This window comes from Microcaecilia unicolor, chromosome 6 (genome assembly GCF_901765095.1).
Source record: "Microcaecilia unicolor chromosome 6, aMicUni1.1, whole genome shotgun sequence".
Lineage (NCBI taxonomy): Eukaryota > Metazoa > Chordata > Amphibia > Gymnophiona > Siphonopidae > Microcaecilia > Microcaecilia unicolor.
Genome location: NC_044036.1, coordinates 124,880,255 through 124,896,092, shown reverse-complemented (window position 1 = coordinate 124,896,092; position 15,838 = coordinate 124,880,255).

Here is a 15,838-nt window from a genome sequence, read left to right as displayed (position 1 = left end):
GGAGACTGGGCTTCTGGTAGGCACTGAGTACATATTGTTATTGAATTACTAAGACTCAATGTTTGAGAGCTCAGGCTGAGAAATATATTTATGGGAGTTTTGTGTGTGAGTTTAGAACTTATAAATTTCATAGAGCACAGTACAGTTTCACTTTAAATATTTACTTTAAATATTTACTTTAAAGTAAGGAAGTCTAAATGGTAAAAAGCCATTTAGAATCTGTGAGCTGCATGTTTAGTTGAGCCGGGTATCCAATAAAAATATATACATATGTAATTTTAAAATAATTACTGAACAAAAAGTTGATATTTCCTATTTTTTTAATTTTTGTATCAACTTTGAGGTTTCCTTAATTCATTTTGGGAGAATTAATTGAGGGTGGGATCTAGCATAGGGATTCATGATTATATTTTTATTTAATTGGGTAGCTAGAAAAATAACAATTTTAGCATTTGCATAGGGAATAGGTTTTTTTTCCTTTGAGTTTGTTAAGGTAGAGTAGTAGGTGTGTGGAGCGAAGGAGCTGATCTTCTATCAAGCACATCCTAAACCAACCCAACATCAAGTTTATGCTGGCCAGCCAACCAAAGAGCAAGGAGAAGAAAGGAAAAGAACCAGTGTTAAAGAGAGTATCCTTTAATTTACATCTAAGTAAAAGACTTATCAAAGACCCAGGTACTTGGGATGAACATAGACATTATACTTACCTGCACGCGTCCTGAAGAAACTGAAGAAAAAAAAAACAACACAAAGTATCATTCCTTAGAAGATAGTGTCATCACAACATAGTTAAATAAATCTCTTATTTGTTTAAGTAAAAGCTGATAATATACAAGATTATACTTATCTGACAGTTCTGAGTAGCTGATAACCTGTTAGAGAAAGGAGAGATAAAAGAAAAAAAGGTTTAGCATGTTGAAATGTTATGTTAGAAGAAATATATATAAATTCTGTGGTAAAATAAATTTTGTTTAATTTTACTTATAAACTCATTTACTTGTTTGAATTTCTTAATTTTTTTTAGATTACATTCCCCTTCCCAATTCAGAATTAGGAAGGAGTGGTTAGTGTTTAATATTTTAACCTTACTCCCTCGTTTTGATAAGATATATCTGAGGTAGCTGCAGAGGTATGGTAGGATATATCTTTATCCTGGAGGGCGGGGCTACATCCCATCCCCACCAGTACTGCCCTTCCGACAACCACCCAACTTAAAACACAAGCTAATCAAAAGTAAACTTCCATCAAGGACTGAAAAGGAACAGAAGGGCACACGTCCCTGTAATTTATCCAGTTGCAAACTATGCCAAAATATTTCACAGGACCCCACAGTTACCCACAAAGGAAAGATATTCAACATAAAGGGATCTTTCACTTGCTCATCTTCCAATGTGGTATATATCATTCAGTGTAAAAAATGTAACGAAGGATGCTATATTGGAGAAACAGGCCAGATGCTTAAGACAAGATTCAATGTATATAGACATCACATGAACAATACAGCCAGTAGGGCCCCCACACCGGTGGGACAGCACTTCACAGAACCAGGACACTGTACCAGTGATATCACAGTGAGAATACTGAAAGGTAACTTTAAAACCATACAAGAACGTAAGACCTTTGAAGTCAGAATGATTGAATATTTTAACACCCAACAGAAAAGGACTTAACAAGGACCTGGGGTTCCTAGCCCATTATAAACCATAAAGCTGTATGTCTCTGTTGATCACCCCTTCCCTCACCTATCCACACCCATCCTGTTAGAATATCAATGATATGCTTTGATGTCCCCATGCATACCTCCGACCCACCCCCATCCTCCCACCCTGTCAGACTGTCATAGTAATGCTTGAATCTTTTCACTTATATACACTGTCAGCTAGCACATTTGCTTATTTCCGATCTGACGAAGAAGGGCAACCTTCGAAAGCTAATCAAGAAATATATTAAGTTATGTCCAATAAAAAAGGTATCATCTTATTTTCTTTTCCATGTTTTATTTTGTTTGATTTCTATTGATAACCTTAAGAGTGGACTAACACGGCTACCACACTCCTCTACTTAAACTGATACTAGAAATGGGTCACCATTAAGAGCAGGAGAAAGAGGAAGTGAAGAGGTTGTCAAGGATTTACAAAGTAACTGAACCTTATTGAAAAAAAAAGTGGCTAAGAAATCACCATATGGCATTGACATTTCAACCTTTCCATAATTGGGAGAAGTTAGTTGAGAGATGACTTGAAACTATTTTCTGCTAGACTGTTTAGAATCAGTAATAAGTTTAATATAAAAAGTTTTCTTAGATGCCTTTAGTTGGAAATTATAATACTTTTTTAGTACTTCAAAAGTTATGTAAAACTTGAGAAGAGCAGTGATAGCACCAGTGGCAGTCAATTCTTCGTAATTTAGGCCATCATGAAATCATAGTTCTTGTCATGTAATTTGAGATGAAGGATTAAGAACAAGAGGTGAAAAGAGAAAGAATAAGATGAAAGCTTCATGCCAGCAAGTGGTCATATCATCTAGAGCAGTGTTTCCCAAGTTGGTCCTGAAGTACCCCCTTGCCAGTCAGGTTTCAGGATATCCACAATGAATATGCATGAGACTGATTTGCAAACACTGCCTCCACTGTATGTAAATCTCTTCCATGCATATTCATTGTGGATATCCTAAAAACCTGACTTGCAGTGGGTTACTCCAGGACCGACATGGAGAACACTGATCTACAGAACAAGAGGTAAAATTCTCTGGAAGAAGACAAAAAAGAGAGGTGAACTATATCATTGTCCTTTTTCTCTTGCTTTTGTTTACTTTCAGTTTGGACCACATATTTTTTTGCTTCTTACATCCTTTCATCCCATCAGATCTTTCTTCAGGTACTTCCTTATTTTATTTTATTTATGTATTTATTTATATCATTTATACCTCATTCTTTCCCGCTTGATAGCAAGTTCAGTGCGGTTTACAAAATATGGTACAAAGTGTCATAGAGATATCACAAGGTATGGTACAAAGTATCACTGTGATAATACAGTTATGTGGAATAGGACAATAGGAAGAGAGGTGGGGGAAAGGATTGGAGTATGGGTAGTGTTAGTGGTATGGATTAGGTTCAAGAGTTAAGTTGGGTCGTTTGTTTGAAGAGGTAAGTTTTTAGCAAGGGTAGGTGTTCATTGGTTGTACGGATGTGTTGTGGTATGGCGTTCCAGAGTTGGCTGCCTATAACAGAGAAATTGGATGCGTAATAGGTCTTGTATTTGAGGCCTTTGCAATTGGGAAGATGAAGATTGAGATATGTTCGGGAGGATTTGGACCAGTTCCTAATGGGAAGATCGATCAAGTTGGTCATGTAGCTTGGGGATTCGGCAAGGAGGATCTTGTGGATCATTCTGTGGGCCTTGAAGTTTATGCGTTCCTTAATAGGGAGCCAGTGAAGTTTTTTGCGAAGTGGTGTTGCACTTTCTAATCGTGATTTGCCAAAAATGAGTCTGGCTGCTGTGTTCTGTGTGGTCTGGAGTTACTTCATGATTTGGGTTTTGCAACAGATGAAGACGCTATTGCAGTAGTCGGCATGGGTGAGTACTATGGATTGTACTAGATTGCGGAAGGTTTTCTGTGGGAGGAATGGTTTTACTCTTTTCAGTACCCACATTGTGTTGAACAACTTCTTTGTCGTGGCTCTTGCATGAGTTTCTAATGTTAGGTGGTTGTCTAATGTAACTCCTAGGATTTTTAGATTATCAGATATTGTGATTGTAACGTCGGGGGTGATTAGGGTGGTTGGGAGCAGGGTAGCGTGTTGTGATGAAAGGATTAGGCATTGAGTTTTTTCTTTATTCATTTTCATCTTGAAAGCGTTGGCCCAGGATGTTAGGGTGTTCATGGCAGTGATGATTTCCGACGAGATTTCTGAAAGGTTGGATTGGAAAGGGATGAATATTGTGACATCATCAGTGTAGATGAATGGGTTTAGGCCAGATTTGGATCTGGTTTTGGCCAGAGGAATCATCATAAGGTTGAAGAGGATCGGGGATAGAGGTGAGCCTTGGGGGACTCCACATTTTGATGACCACGCAGGCGATGTTGTTGACGTTGATTTGACCTGATACGATCTGGTCAACAAGTTTGAAGTCCAAGACTTTGAGTTTTGTGTGTCAGCTCTTACATGAAACCATTCAGTGTAATGATTACTACTGTGCAGGTGGGCACCCATCTGGATGTTGGACACACTGAGCCAGATCCAGTGAATAGCAGTCAAACTTAGACACTGGGAAAAATCGACACTAATCTCCGGATTCTATACAGTGTGCCAGGAGCTCTGTACCGAAATCCAAGTATATTCTGTAACAACACACGTACCTTAATTGCCTTAATAAGCCAATGTTGTTAACAGCACTAAACAAACAATAATGAGCACTAATTGGCAATAATTAGAATTTATGCACACAATTCACTAAGCATATTCTGTGTCACAGTGTGTCTAAGTTCTAACGTGCACAGGCAAACAGGGGCATGGTTATAGGTGGAAAAATGGGCATTCTGTGGGCATTCCAAAATTTACTTGTGCAGTTATTGAAGTGATTGCTACACTACGGTGCACTTCTTTGTTCTGACTTTACACAATCAGCTATACATCATAAGACTCCTGAAGAAGGTGCGAGCTAGCGCCGAAACACAGCTGTGTTGAGTCTTTGTCACTTCACTTGTAATAAATAATTATTTCTTTATAGACATCTCCTTCGGTTTTTAGAAGAGCCTACTTTTCCTACTTCTTGCTTCTGCAGTTATAGAATATGGCCCAGTGCACCTAAACCTGTGCGCTAGGATTGATGCCATGTTTTCATTGGTGTAAATGGATGCACGTAGTTTTAGGCACTGTGATACCAACTAAGCATATTCTATATGCTGCACTTAAATCTAGGTGCCACTTATAGAATACACTTAGGTGTAAATGTTTTCCATGTAGAACTTTTAGGCACCATATAGAGAATCCCCTCTATGTGCTTTCCTATAAAACCACTCTTGGTGAGCGCTCTTTGAAGAATAGTGCTTAGATCAGATTCCTATATCCAACTTTGGGTGTGAGGACCTATCTGAACTGGAACCTGGCATAAATCCTGGTGTGCAAGTTGGGTGCATATCCTTGGTATTCTATAAAACTTTGTATAAACATTTGGAATGTCCATGACCCATCCATGTACTTCATGTAGCCATATCCCATTTTGGGTTGCACTTTGGGCAAATAGCATTATAGAATAGGGAGTAGGCAGTTGTGCAGTAAATTCATGCCAATTAAGTGCCAATTAATTCCAATTAATCTCAAATAATTGATTTAGTACCCAATTGACAAATTAGTTTACATGCACATCTGGGCATCACACTCAAATCTGGGCACTCACCTCTGAGTGATCTATATAGAATCTGAGGGACTATCTCCATTTGCGAGCACAAGATCCAATGTAGCCTTCCCCTTGTGTGTTTCACCACCATTTACCTCAGCAGTGCATTTTGAATAACATCTATCATCTCTCTGTTTCTTTCTTATTCCATAGATGGGACTTTCCAATCCACATCCAGCAGAATTAAATCTCCCAGCAACATCATGCTTTCCTTAATTCCCAACTTTGGATATTTATGACTAAATTTATATGTTGGAGGTCTATAGTCAGACAAGAAAATCACCAAAGATGTAGAGGATGACACACAACTTTCATGCAGGTAGAAATGGATCAAACATCTTTACTATAGAACCAAAAATAGAGACCCAACATGGGTCCATGTTTTGGCAGGCATGCCACCTGCTAAAGGGGTCACATACAATCTATAAATGTTGTATTACATGGTGCAATATACTGTATAACCAACAAGAAAATATATCTGAAAGCAACAAGATCCGCTGTACTTGAAAGGAAACACTGCCATAGTCAAGCACTTAGAGGTCTATAGTCAACAATTGTGTGGATAAAGGCTCCATCTTCTTTTTCTAAGATAATCCATGGATTTTAGCTGCTTTAATATTATTTTCAAATACGGAACTACTCTTTTGCATTTTCAACCATCTCTATCGTTCCTAAATAGATTTTAGCCCGTGTTTTTGCATAATATTTATGAGAGTCATTGAGCCATATCTCTGTGATAGAAACAATATCCAAGTTTTCCTGTAATTTCAGGGCTTGGAGATCATGAACTTTGTTATATGGACTGTGAGCATTTTTGCTCATTGCTTTCCAGTTATATAATATTGTCTCTTGTATCTTTTGAATATCTTTCTGCCTAGTCTCCACAACTACTTTTTTGATAATTTGTGAGTTGCTAAGATGATTTATTTTAATATTTTATTCACTACTGTCACTCTTACTTTTGGTTTTGGTTAGGGTGAATTCCTTAGCTCACATTTCGCACCTCCACCTTCTATGTTAAATCTCTAGAAGTATATTGTATGCGATTTTCATTAAGGATCCGTTTTACTGCCACAGAAAGATTTAGCCCATCATTACAGAATAGTCTTTTCGTTTTCCATATATTGCCCCATCCTATGTATTTAAAACCCTCTTTTTGGCATCAGATTTTGAGCCATCCATTGAAGTTCTCACTCTTTCCATAGACAAGCAGTATTTCAGAAGAAGCTACAGTCCTTACTAAGGACCTCATCCCCTCTCCCTGCATCTGGAAAGCTCTTTGTACTGGAAGTATGCTATCCCTGGCCAGGTCATTTGTTCCCATGTGGTTTACAACATCAACCCTAGAATGTTTATTCTCTTCTCTGATCACACTAGGTATTTGTTTTGTATTGCTTCTAGCTGAGGACCCTGAAAGACATATCACTTTGTTGGGTCTCATAGAGTCTGCTATCAATGTAATGTCTTTGATAATGGAGACTTCTAACAGCAAGACTTTTCTGTTTTGAGATGTTTTGTTTATGTTTGGGGATGTGATTTTCTTTGACCTTTGCTTCATCTCAGTTCTAATTTCTTGAGCATCATGCTGTTCTAATTCTGCAAAAGAATTTTGTAGGGGAATCTCTTAATAAGGTGTCATTCATAACTTACATGTGAAAAATGTTTGATTTCCAAGGAAAACCAATTAAGGACTGAAGCTAAAAAAAAAGCTCTGTTTTGCATTTTTAAAGTGGTTTTCAATATCAGAGAGCAACATTTCTCCAAGTTCAAATCAAAATTAGTATCAAGTTGACAGGTACACATAAATCAGACAAGTTTAAATGTCAATGCCTTTTCAAAACAGAAAATATATAGATACTTCTCAGGCCCATCTAAGTCATGCTCAGAACACTCTACACAGGCTGCAGACATTCTTATGTAAGTTGTTGCTTTTCTAAGTATGTACTGTAGACATGTTGGATCATTTACATGTATAAGAATGCTATCAACATATGCAAATGCTTCACAAGCCTGAAATAACCTCCTTAGCATACAGCCTAAACAGTTGCACTGCCTCTTTTATCAAGACACACTAGTGGCTCCTGGTGCGGTAATGTTGAAAAAGCACTTTTGGCATTGCCGCATGGGATCCGCTAGTGCAGCTTGATAAAAGAGGCCCTGAGCAATTTAAGCAATAATGTATAAACCTTTTATCTCATTATGCACATTTCAGTACTTGAACAGATGGCTAAGACATCATGGATACCAAATGTTAATAATAACATTTGTGAAGTAAGAAACAGGTTTATGCATGTGATAACCATTGCTCACAACATTGCTATAACAAAAAACATCATGATCTGCTGTTTCTATAAATTTATAAACAAAAGGGCCCATTAACTAAGCTTCAGTAAATGCTAGCACATGCTTACCACAGATTAAAACATCTTATCGTAGGCCACGCTCAGGGGTCCTGCAGTAAGATCCCAATCTGAGGGGCACTTTTACTAAGCCGCATAGGCGCATGCACACCTACGCTCATCAATTTTGAACTACCACCTGGCTACCACAAGGCCTGGGCTGTAATTTCATTTTTTATGCTCGTCCACTAGGCGCACTGAAAATTTTCCGGCGTGTGGCGCTAACTGGGCAGTAATCGGCATTGTACGCACGTAGACCATTACGACTGGATAGCGTGTAAGACTTTACCGCTAGGTCAATGGGTGGTGGTAATGTCTCAGGCCAAAAATGGATGTGTGCCAAGTTTTATTTTGCCGCACGCCCATTTTTGGCCAAAAAAAGGCCTTTTTTTACAGGTGCTGAAAAATGAACTTGCGTGTGTTCAGTACACGTGTCTACATCAGCACAGGCCATTTTTGGCGCACTTTAGTTTGTTTGTTTTTTGCAGAGGGGAGGGTGTCTGGGACAGAGCGTGGGCATTTCTGCACTTATCAGCGCATCTACATTACCACATACTAACTGATTAGCGCAGGATTAGTTTATGAACCCTTACCACCTACAAAATAGGTGTTGGTAAATGCTCACATACTAATTTTTATTTTGGTCACATGCTAATGGCAACATTGGCACATGGTCATTCATTCAAATAATGTAAAATTGGCCACTTTTTACCACAGTTTATTAAAATGGCTCCTAAATGAATTGCCATGTTGAATTTCATTGCTATACCATAAATTCATAGGTTGTAAGCATTACTTTGTTGAAAAAAGGGCACTCTGGGCATATCCTTCTAAAATCTGTTTTCTGTTCTATTTAAAGAACTCTGATTAGTCTAATAAATGCAAATGTATGTTAAAAACTCGCTAATCTTTATGCAAGGTTCTAATAATGCAAACTGACTCATCCTCTGGAAATTGTAGATTGAGTACGGTTTGCTAAAAGCTGACATTGAATATTATGTCCAAAGGGTGTGAGGGGTGAGCTTGTTCTTGCCCTACTGTGTGGTGAAGAATTGGTATTCCCCTATCAGCAGCAACTGTAATGATAATTTATTATTTTTCAGGTCCGATCAGTATATTGGTTTACCAAGCATTTCCTGCAATTCTTTCATTCTGCTGCTCAGTTCTTCTACAGCTGATAGAAAGGAAAAATGAAACCTAATAGCTTTCGAGGCTGCCAGGAGCAAGTAATGTCTCCAAATTGGTATTCATGTTTTAGTGTAGCCTCAATTTTGATACCTAGAAAAAACAATAACAAAAATTACATTTTCACAATGAATTAATTTGTTAGAAAATATACTTTGGTTGCATTATTTTCTATATGGCTGTATTTATTTATGTATATGCTTTGCTTTGAATAATGCAGAATGAATAAATGTGAACTTATGAAAATAATAATCTTTAATGCATAAAACTTTTATCCCCATAGTTTTTTTTCTTTTCGAAGCAGAGTTAAATCTGTGTTATAAGTATGCTGACAAACATGGTCTTTTATTTATGAGACATTTCTCTAGAATGGCAGATTTTATAGCCCTAACAAAAACAGAAATTGTAGCATTATCTTTACTAGAACTAAAACACCTGGGTAATTTGTAAAGAGGTCACCGATATTTGGGGGGAGGGTAGTTATCAATGTAGGCTACAATTAAGATATTTTTTATTTTTCCATTAACTCGTGTTATTTTAGCATAGGTCCCATTTTATATAACAAAACCTAATTACTAATAACTGGGGATAACAGGAAAATAACACGTCTTAATGGTAGTCCCTGTTATAGAATACTAATATGAGTCGGCAGTTTTGAGCCACACTTTAAGGTTCTGATTCTATATATGGTGCTTAGAATCTAGGCATGTTGATAGAAGCACTTAGGCACATTCTATGAGACATGCCTAAATTCAGATACGGTATATAGAACACGCTTATATTGGGTGGACACGTGTAGATTAAAAGTGCAGTCATTTACACCAGTGAAAAGCAGGTGTAAATGCCTGTGCCTACATCAAAGCGCATAGGCCCAAATTCTATAACTGTGCACATAGATGTGATTGATGGGCCTATCAGTCATATCTGTATGTGCAGTTATAAATGCCAACATGCCTCCTTCTATGATTGCGACCCCCCCTCCCCTTTTTGGCTGCGTGTGTGAGAATTTATGTGTGCTGCTTTATAGAATACGCCTAGCAAAACGTGCAGGTAAAAATTCAATTATGGCCAATTAGTTTTCAAAATTGGTAATTATCAGTCAATTATTATGACTAAATGGCTCATTAAGCAATTGAGATATGTGCATAGATTTTTCTGTGTACACAAATCTACCTGTGCTTCTCCACATGCCATATATAGAATATGGCACATGACAACTTAAACCATGTCAGTATCTGTCATAAATGGTGGCATCTGAATGCTACTATTATATAAGTGTGTGCAAGAATAATCAGAATGCCCTTGGCACTCCTATGTTCCTACCATATGAAAACCCCTTTTCATTTGTGGACAACAGAAGTTAGGCGCATTATTCCGAATTCTATAAAATTTGCCCAAACTTGTGTGTGCAAATTTGGTTGCATGCAATTTAATTAAATATCAAGCTAATTAGTGCCAATAATTGGCTTTTGAACAAGCAATTATTGGCACTAATTAGATTTAATTAGAGTTTATATGTGTAAATTTAAGCACAGGATCCATGCCTAAATTTTATACGTGAGTACAAAAAAAAGGCTGTGGAAATGGGAGGGTCATGGGCAGAATGCGGAGGTTGTAGAATAAGGGGGGGATACATGCCTAATTTAGGCGCATACATAATTTAGGCTGTGTCTAAAGTTAGACATGATTCCCAGTTGTTACGCTATTCTATAAACTTGAGCCTAACTTTAAGTGCGACTTAAAGAATAGCACTTTTTTCAGTGCTGATTTTTTCGGCATCTTATATAGAATTCACCCCATTGTTTATAGAATAGGGGTATGTCTATTACACACACAATGACAAATTAGTGTCACTTAGCACAAATTATTTGCCAATTTAGTGCCAATTAGTTAATATGTTACATGTGTAACTGGCCCTATTCTATAATTGCATGCCCAACTGTGCACCTAACTTTGGGTACCAGTTATAGAAATTGGGGTTAAATGCAGATGCTGTCATGCTAGCACAGTAACTGTTACCACAAGAACAGCATACACTAATTTATGTGTTAACTACTTACACACTTTAGTGTAAAGGTCCCCTAGGCATTTAACCAGGAATATATGCTGTTAATGTGGTATTTTACTGTTTTGGGAGCTATGAGCTCTGTACGACTATATACTGTCCATACCTGTTTGTACGCATAAGGCCTGCATTAGACTAACAGGCCTATGAACAGTTGTGTGCTGGTACATTTTTAACAACAGGTTCTCTCCCTGGTCCACCTCTGAGTCGTCCCCCCCACCCCCGCATCTGCCTCTGCGCCCCCCACCCATCTTTGTGCCCCCCCCCCCAAATTGCAGAGCTGGCTATACCGGGGGAGAGATCCTAGGGGGGCAATGCATTACTCTCTCCGGGGGGAAAAAATTAAATGCTCCCAGATTCCAATCTGATTCATGTTTAATGTGGGATAAAATGCTATAAATAAGTAAACAAATAGATAGAAACTCTGAAGGTTGAGCACCCGATTCCCATAACATGATGTCTGTTTTAGAAGCTCTTTACCAGAATTTAAAAAAAAAAAATCTCTACACCTATAGCAAGGGTTAGGTGTCCCTATAACCAGGCCCTTCAAATGACACACTGATAATGATTTATAACAAACTACTACTCTACCTACGAAAAGTTATTCCCTTATTATACTTCCTCTGTGTACATCCCTATGCACAAGCCAGTGGCATTTTTTAAAAATTTAACTTTTTTTTTACAGTTTCCTCCCCACCCCACCCCACCTACCTATTACATACCTGCTCCCCGCTCCCCCAAGCCAAAGGGTCCCACTCCCAGCGCATACCTGAAGGCAGCGTTCCTGGTGGCCTAGTGGATTCTTCGGGGGCAGGAAAGTTCCCCAGTCTTTCGTGCCCGCTGCCGGTGCTGACCCTGCTCCTGCCACATCTTCTTCAAAATGGCTAATGAGGCTTACAAGGGTGGCCTCACAACACTTCAGCGAAAGTCTCGCGAGTCTGCCCCTGGAAGTCTCGGCAGCCATTTTTAAAGAGTGATGCGGCTGCAGGAGGGTCAGCGCCAACAGCGGGCAGGAAAGACTGGGGATCTTTCCTGCCCCGTAAGACTCAACTAGACCACCAGGGATGCTGCCTTCAGTTATGCACTGGGCAGTGTTTTTTTTTTTGTAGGAAAAAAGATACCGGTACTCATTATGGGTGGGGTCACCATCTATGGCTCCACCCCTATGGTAGCCAAACCTCTTATACCAGCCATGGAGCATATAAACAGGTATCTTTGAAAATACTATACCAGTATAGGAAAAAAAATAAATTGTGATTTTTTTTTCTTTATAAATAATTTCTGTAAGCTGTTACAGCTCCAGTATACCCAGTGCAAAATAAGACAGCAGATATAAATTCTCAAATTGGACATATTCCAAACACTAAAATGAAAATAAAATGATTTTTTCTACATTTGTTGTCTGGTGACTTTGTTTTTCTGACATGTTGGTCCAAGTCACTGATTCTGCTACTTTCTATCCCTTAACTCAATTTCTATGGCTTCTTTTCAATTTATTTCTTTATTTTCCTCCTTTCTTCTTCATTTCTTGCCCTACATCCATAGGTAAAAGCTGGGTCCTCTGCAGACTTCACTGGAGGAGGTATAGAGTGGATCCAGCTTTTGCCTGTTTTCTCCATCCATGTACAGTTTTTCTCCTCTTTTCTCTTTCCCTCATCTCCATCAGTATGCATCTCCTTCCTCTTCCTTCCTTCCTTCCTTCCTTCCTTCCTTCCTTCCTTCCTTCCTTCCACTCCATCCATATGCACCTCCTTCCTCTCTCTTCCCTCTCATCCATCCATGTCCAGCTCTTTACTCTCCCCCCTGCATGATCCATGTCCAGCATTTCTCCTCTTTCCTCCCCTCCATCCATGTACAGCATTTCAACTCTCTCTCCTCCATCCATATGCATCACCTTCCTCTGTCTTCCCTCCCATCCATCCATCCATGTCCAGAATTTCTCCTCTCTCCCCAAAATCCATGTGCATCTCCTCCTCTGTTTTCCCTCCCTTCCATTCATGTCCAGCCTTTCTACTTCCTCTGTCTTCCCTCCCTCTCCTCCATCCATGTCCAGCATTTCTTCTCTCTTCCTTCCCCTCTATCTGTGTGCATCTCCTTCCTCTGTCTTTCCTTCCCTCCAACATTTCTCCTCTCTTCCCTGCCCTCTACTCCATCTATGTCCAGCATTTCTCCTCTCCCCTCCTCTCCATCCATGTGCATCTACTTCCTGTCTTCTCTCTCCTCCATCCATGTCCAGCATTTCTCCTGCCCTCCCATCTATCCATGTCCAGCAACTCTCCTCTATCCTGTCCTCCCCTCCAATCCATGTCCAGCGATTCTCCTCTGCCCTCCCATCCATGTCCAGCAATTCTTCTTTGCCCCTATCCTTCCCTCCATGTCCAGCGATACTCCTCTCTCCCCTGCCCTCTTCTCCCATCCATGTCCAGAGATTCTCCTCTGCCCTCCCCTAACCATCCATGTCCAGTGATTTCTCCTCTCTCCTCTATTCTCCCATCAATGTCCAGCGATTCTCCTCTGCCCTCCCTTTCATGTCTAGCAATTCTCCTCTGCCCTCCCTCCCTTCCATGTCCAGCGATTCTCCTTTGCCCCCTTTCCTTCCCTCTTATCCGTCCAGTGATTCTCCTCTCTTCTCTGCCCTCCCCTAACCATCCATGTCCAGCGATTTATCTTCTCTTCTCTCCCCTGCCCTCCCCTCCCATCCATGTAAAGTGATTCTCCTTTATATTTATGTATTAAGTGAATGAACTAGAATATAAATTAAGAAAGATAATGTTTATTTTTTTTTTTTTTAATTTAGAACCAATGATGATTTGGTACATAAAACTTAGATAGCAATGATTTTATGAGCTACCAGAGTGGTACCGCTGAGGTTCTTGAAATTGGTTTCTAAGGTGTTCATTATTATTATAGTAGCGTTCTGTCTATTGGATAATACTATATGCTCTACTTCTATTACTTGATAATTTTTGAGCCTATTTGACTATGAATTATTGTAGAGAATGTATATCAAAAATAGGACAAGATCCAGTTGAACATATGCTTCCAGACACAAACAGAAAATATTAGTGGAACTCTTCTTGACTCAATAAAAAGTGCATCAGTTCAGATCTGAAAGGAAGGAAAAAGACCTCAGAAGCTTATGGATGCGTAACTTACCTCAGCTGTTGCAATCTAAGGACCCTGTTTACTAAGGTGTGTTAGCATTTTTAACGCACCTACAATTAGCGTGGGTGCTAACTGTGTAGGCGCCTATAGGGATATTGTAGGCACGTACACAGGTAACATGCATACATGGTTAACACACGTTAAAAATGTTAACGTGCCTATAATGTGGCTTAGTAAACAGGGCTCAAAATACTGTACTGAATCATTGGTCAAAAACCCTCCCAATTCAATATTTTTTTATTACATTTGTACCCCATGCTTTCTCACTCATGGCAGGCAATGGAAGGTTAAGTGACTTGCCCAGAGTCACAAGGAGCTGCCTGTGCCAGGAATTGAACTCAGTTCCTCAGGACCAAAGTCCACCACCCTAACCCCTAGGCCACTCCTCTACTCAGATGTTCACATCATTTGAAATGAACACTTTTTAACCTTTTTTTTTAACTTATCTGTCCCTACATTCCTCCCCGGGAACTCCGTTCACTGGGTAAATCTCTCTTATCTGCACCCTTCACCTCCACTGCTAACTCCAGACTCAGTTCCTTTTATCTTGCTGCACCATATGCCTGAAATAGACTTCCTGAGCCGGTACATCAAGCTCCATCTCTGGCCGTCTTCAAATCTAAGCTAAAAGTCCACCTTTTTGATGCAGCTTTTAACTTCTAACCCTTATTCACGTGTTCAGAACCCTTATTTTATCATCCTTACTTTAATATTCCCTTATCTCTTGTTTGTCTGTCCTAATTAGATTGTAAGCTCTGTCGAGCAGGGACTGTCTCTTCATGTTCAAGTGTACAGCGCTGCGTACATCTAGTAGCACTTTAGAAATGATAAGTAGTAGTAGTAGTAGTAATTTATGGAACCACTATTTGAGCAGGAAGAAAAAGTACTTTTCTTCGCTTAGGGCTTGTTTTGCAAAGTCACGCTAGTGCTTCCTGCATGCCAAATGAGAGGAAGTCCATAGGAATTGAAAGGACTTCTTCTCATTTACCATGCAGGAATCACTAGTGCGGCTTTGTAAAAGAAGCCCTTAAAGATCTTTAAGTGATGATAAATGCTGCATCTTCCCACTAAAGAAGGGTTCCATAAATGAAGATAAGTGTACTTCTGCTTATACATAAGCAAGTAATAAGTGAAAAAAAATTGTTAAATTGTTAAAAAGATTTTAAAAAGTAAAAAACGTGATAATTTCAAAAGACATGAATATTTTGATATTGAATTGGGATTTTATTTTGACCAATGATTGAGTAGAGCATTTAGGGGCCCATTTGCAATGCCATTGTAAAGTTACCACAGCATTGGTATACGCCAATCTGGCATGACTGCCAGCCCACCATGGGAGTTGGAGGTTGTGCTGCCCCACTGTGTGCAATTTTCAGCACAACCAGAAATATTTTTTTATTTTTCCACTGGGGATTTACCCAACAGTAATCGGACAGTGCTGCACACTGCCTAGTTACTGCTGGGTTAGCGCAGGAGCTCTTACCGCATTCTAAATAGGAGGCGGTAAGGGCTTCCCCAAGAAATGGCTGCATAACAAATTTGTATTTACTAGCCATTTCTTTAAAAAAAAACTCCCTGCTGTGGTAAAAGGAGCTTTGACACATGGCAAATCCACGTGCCAATGC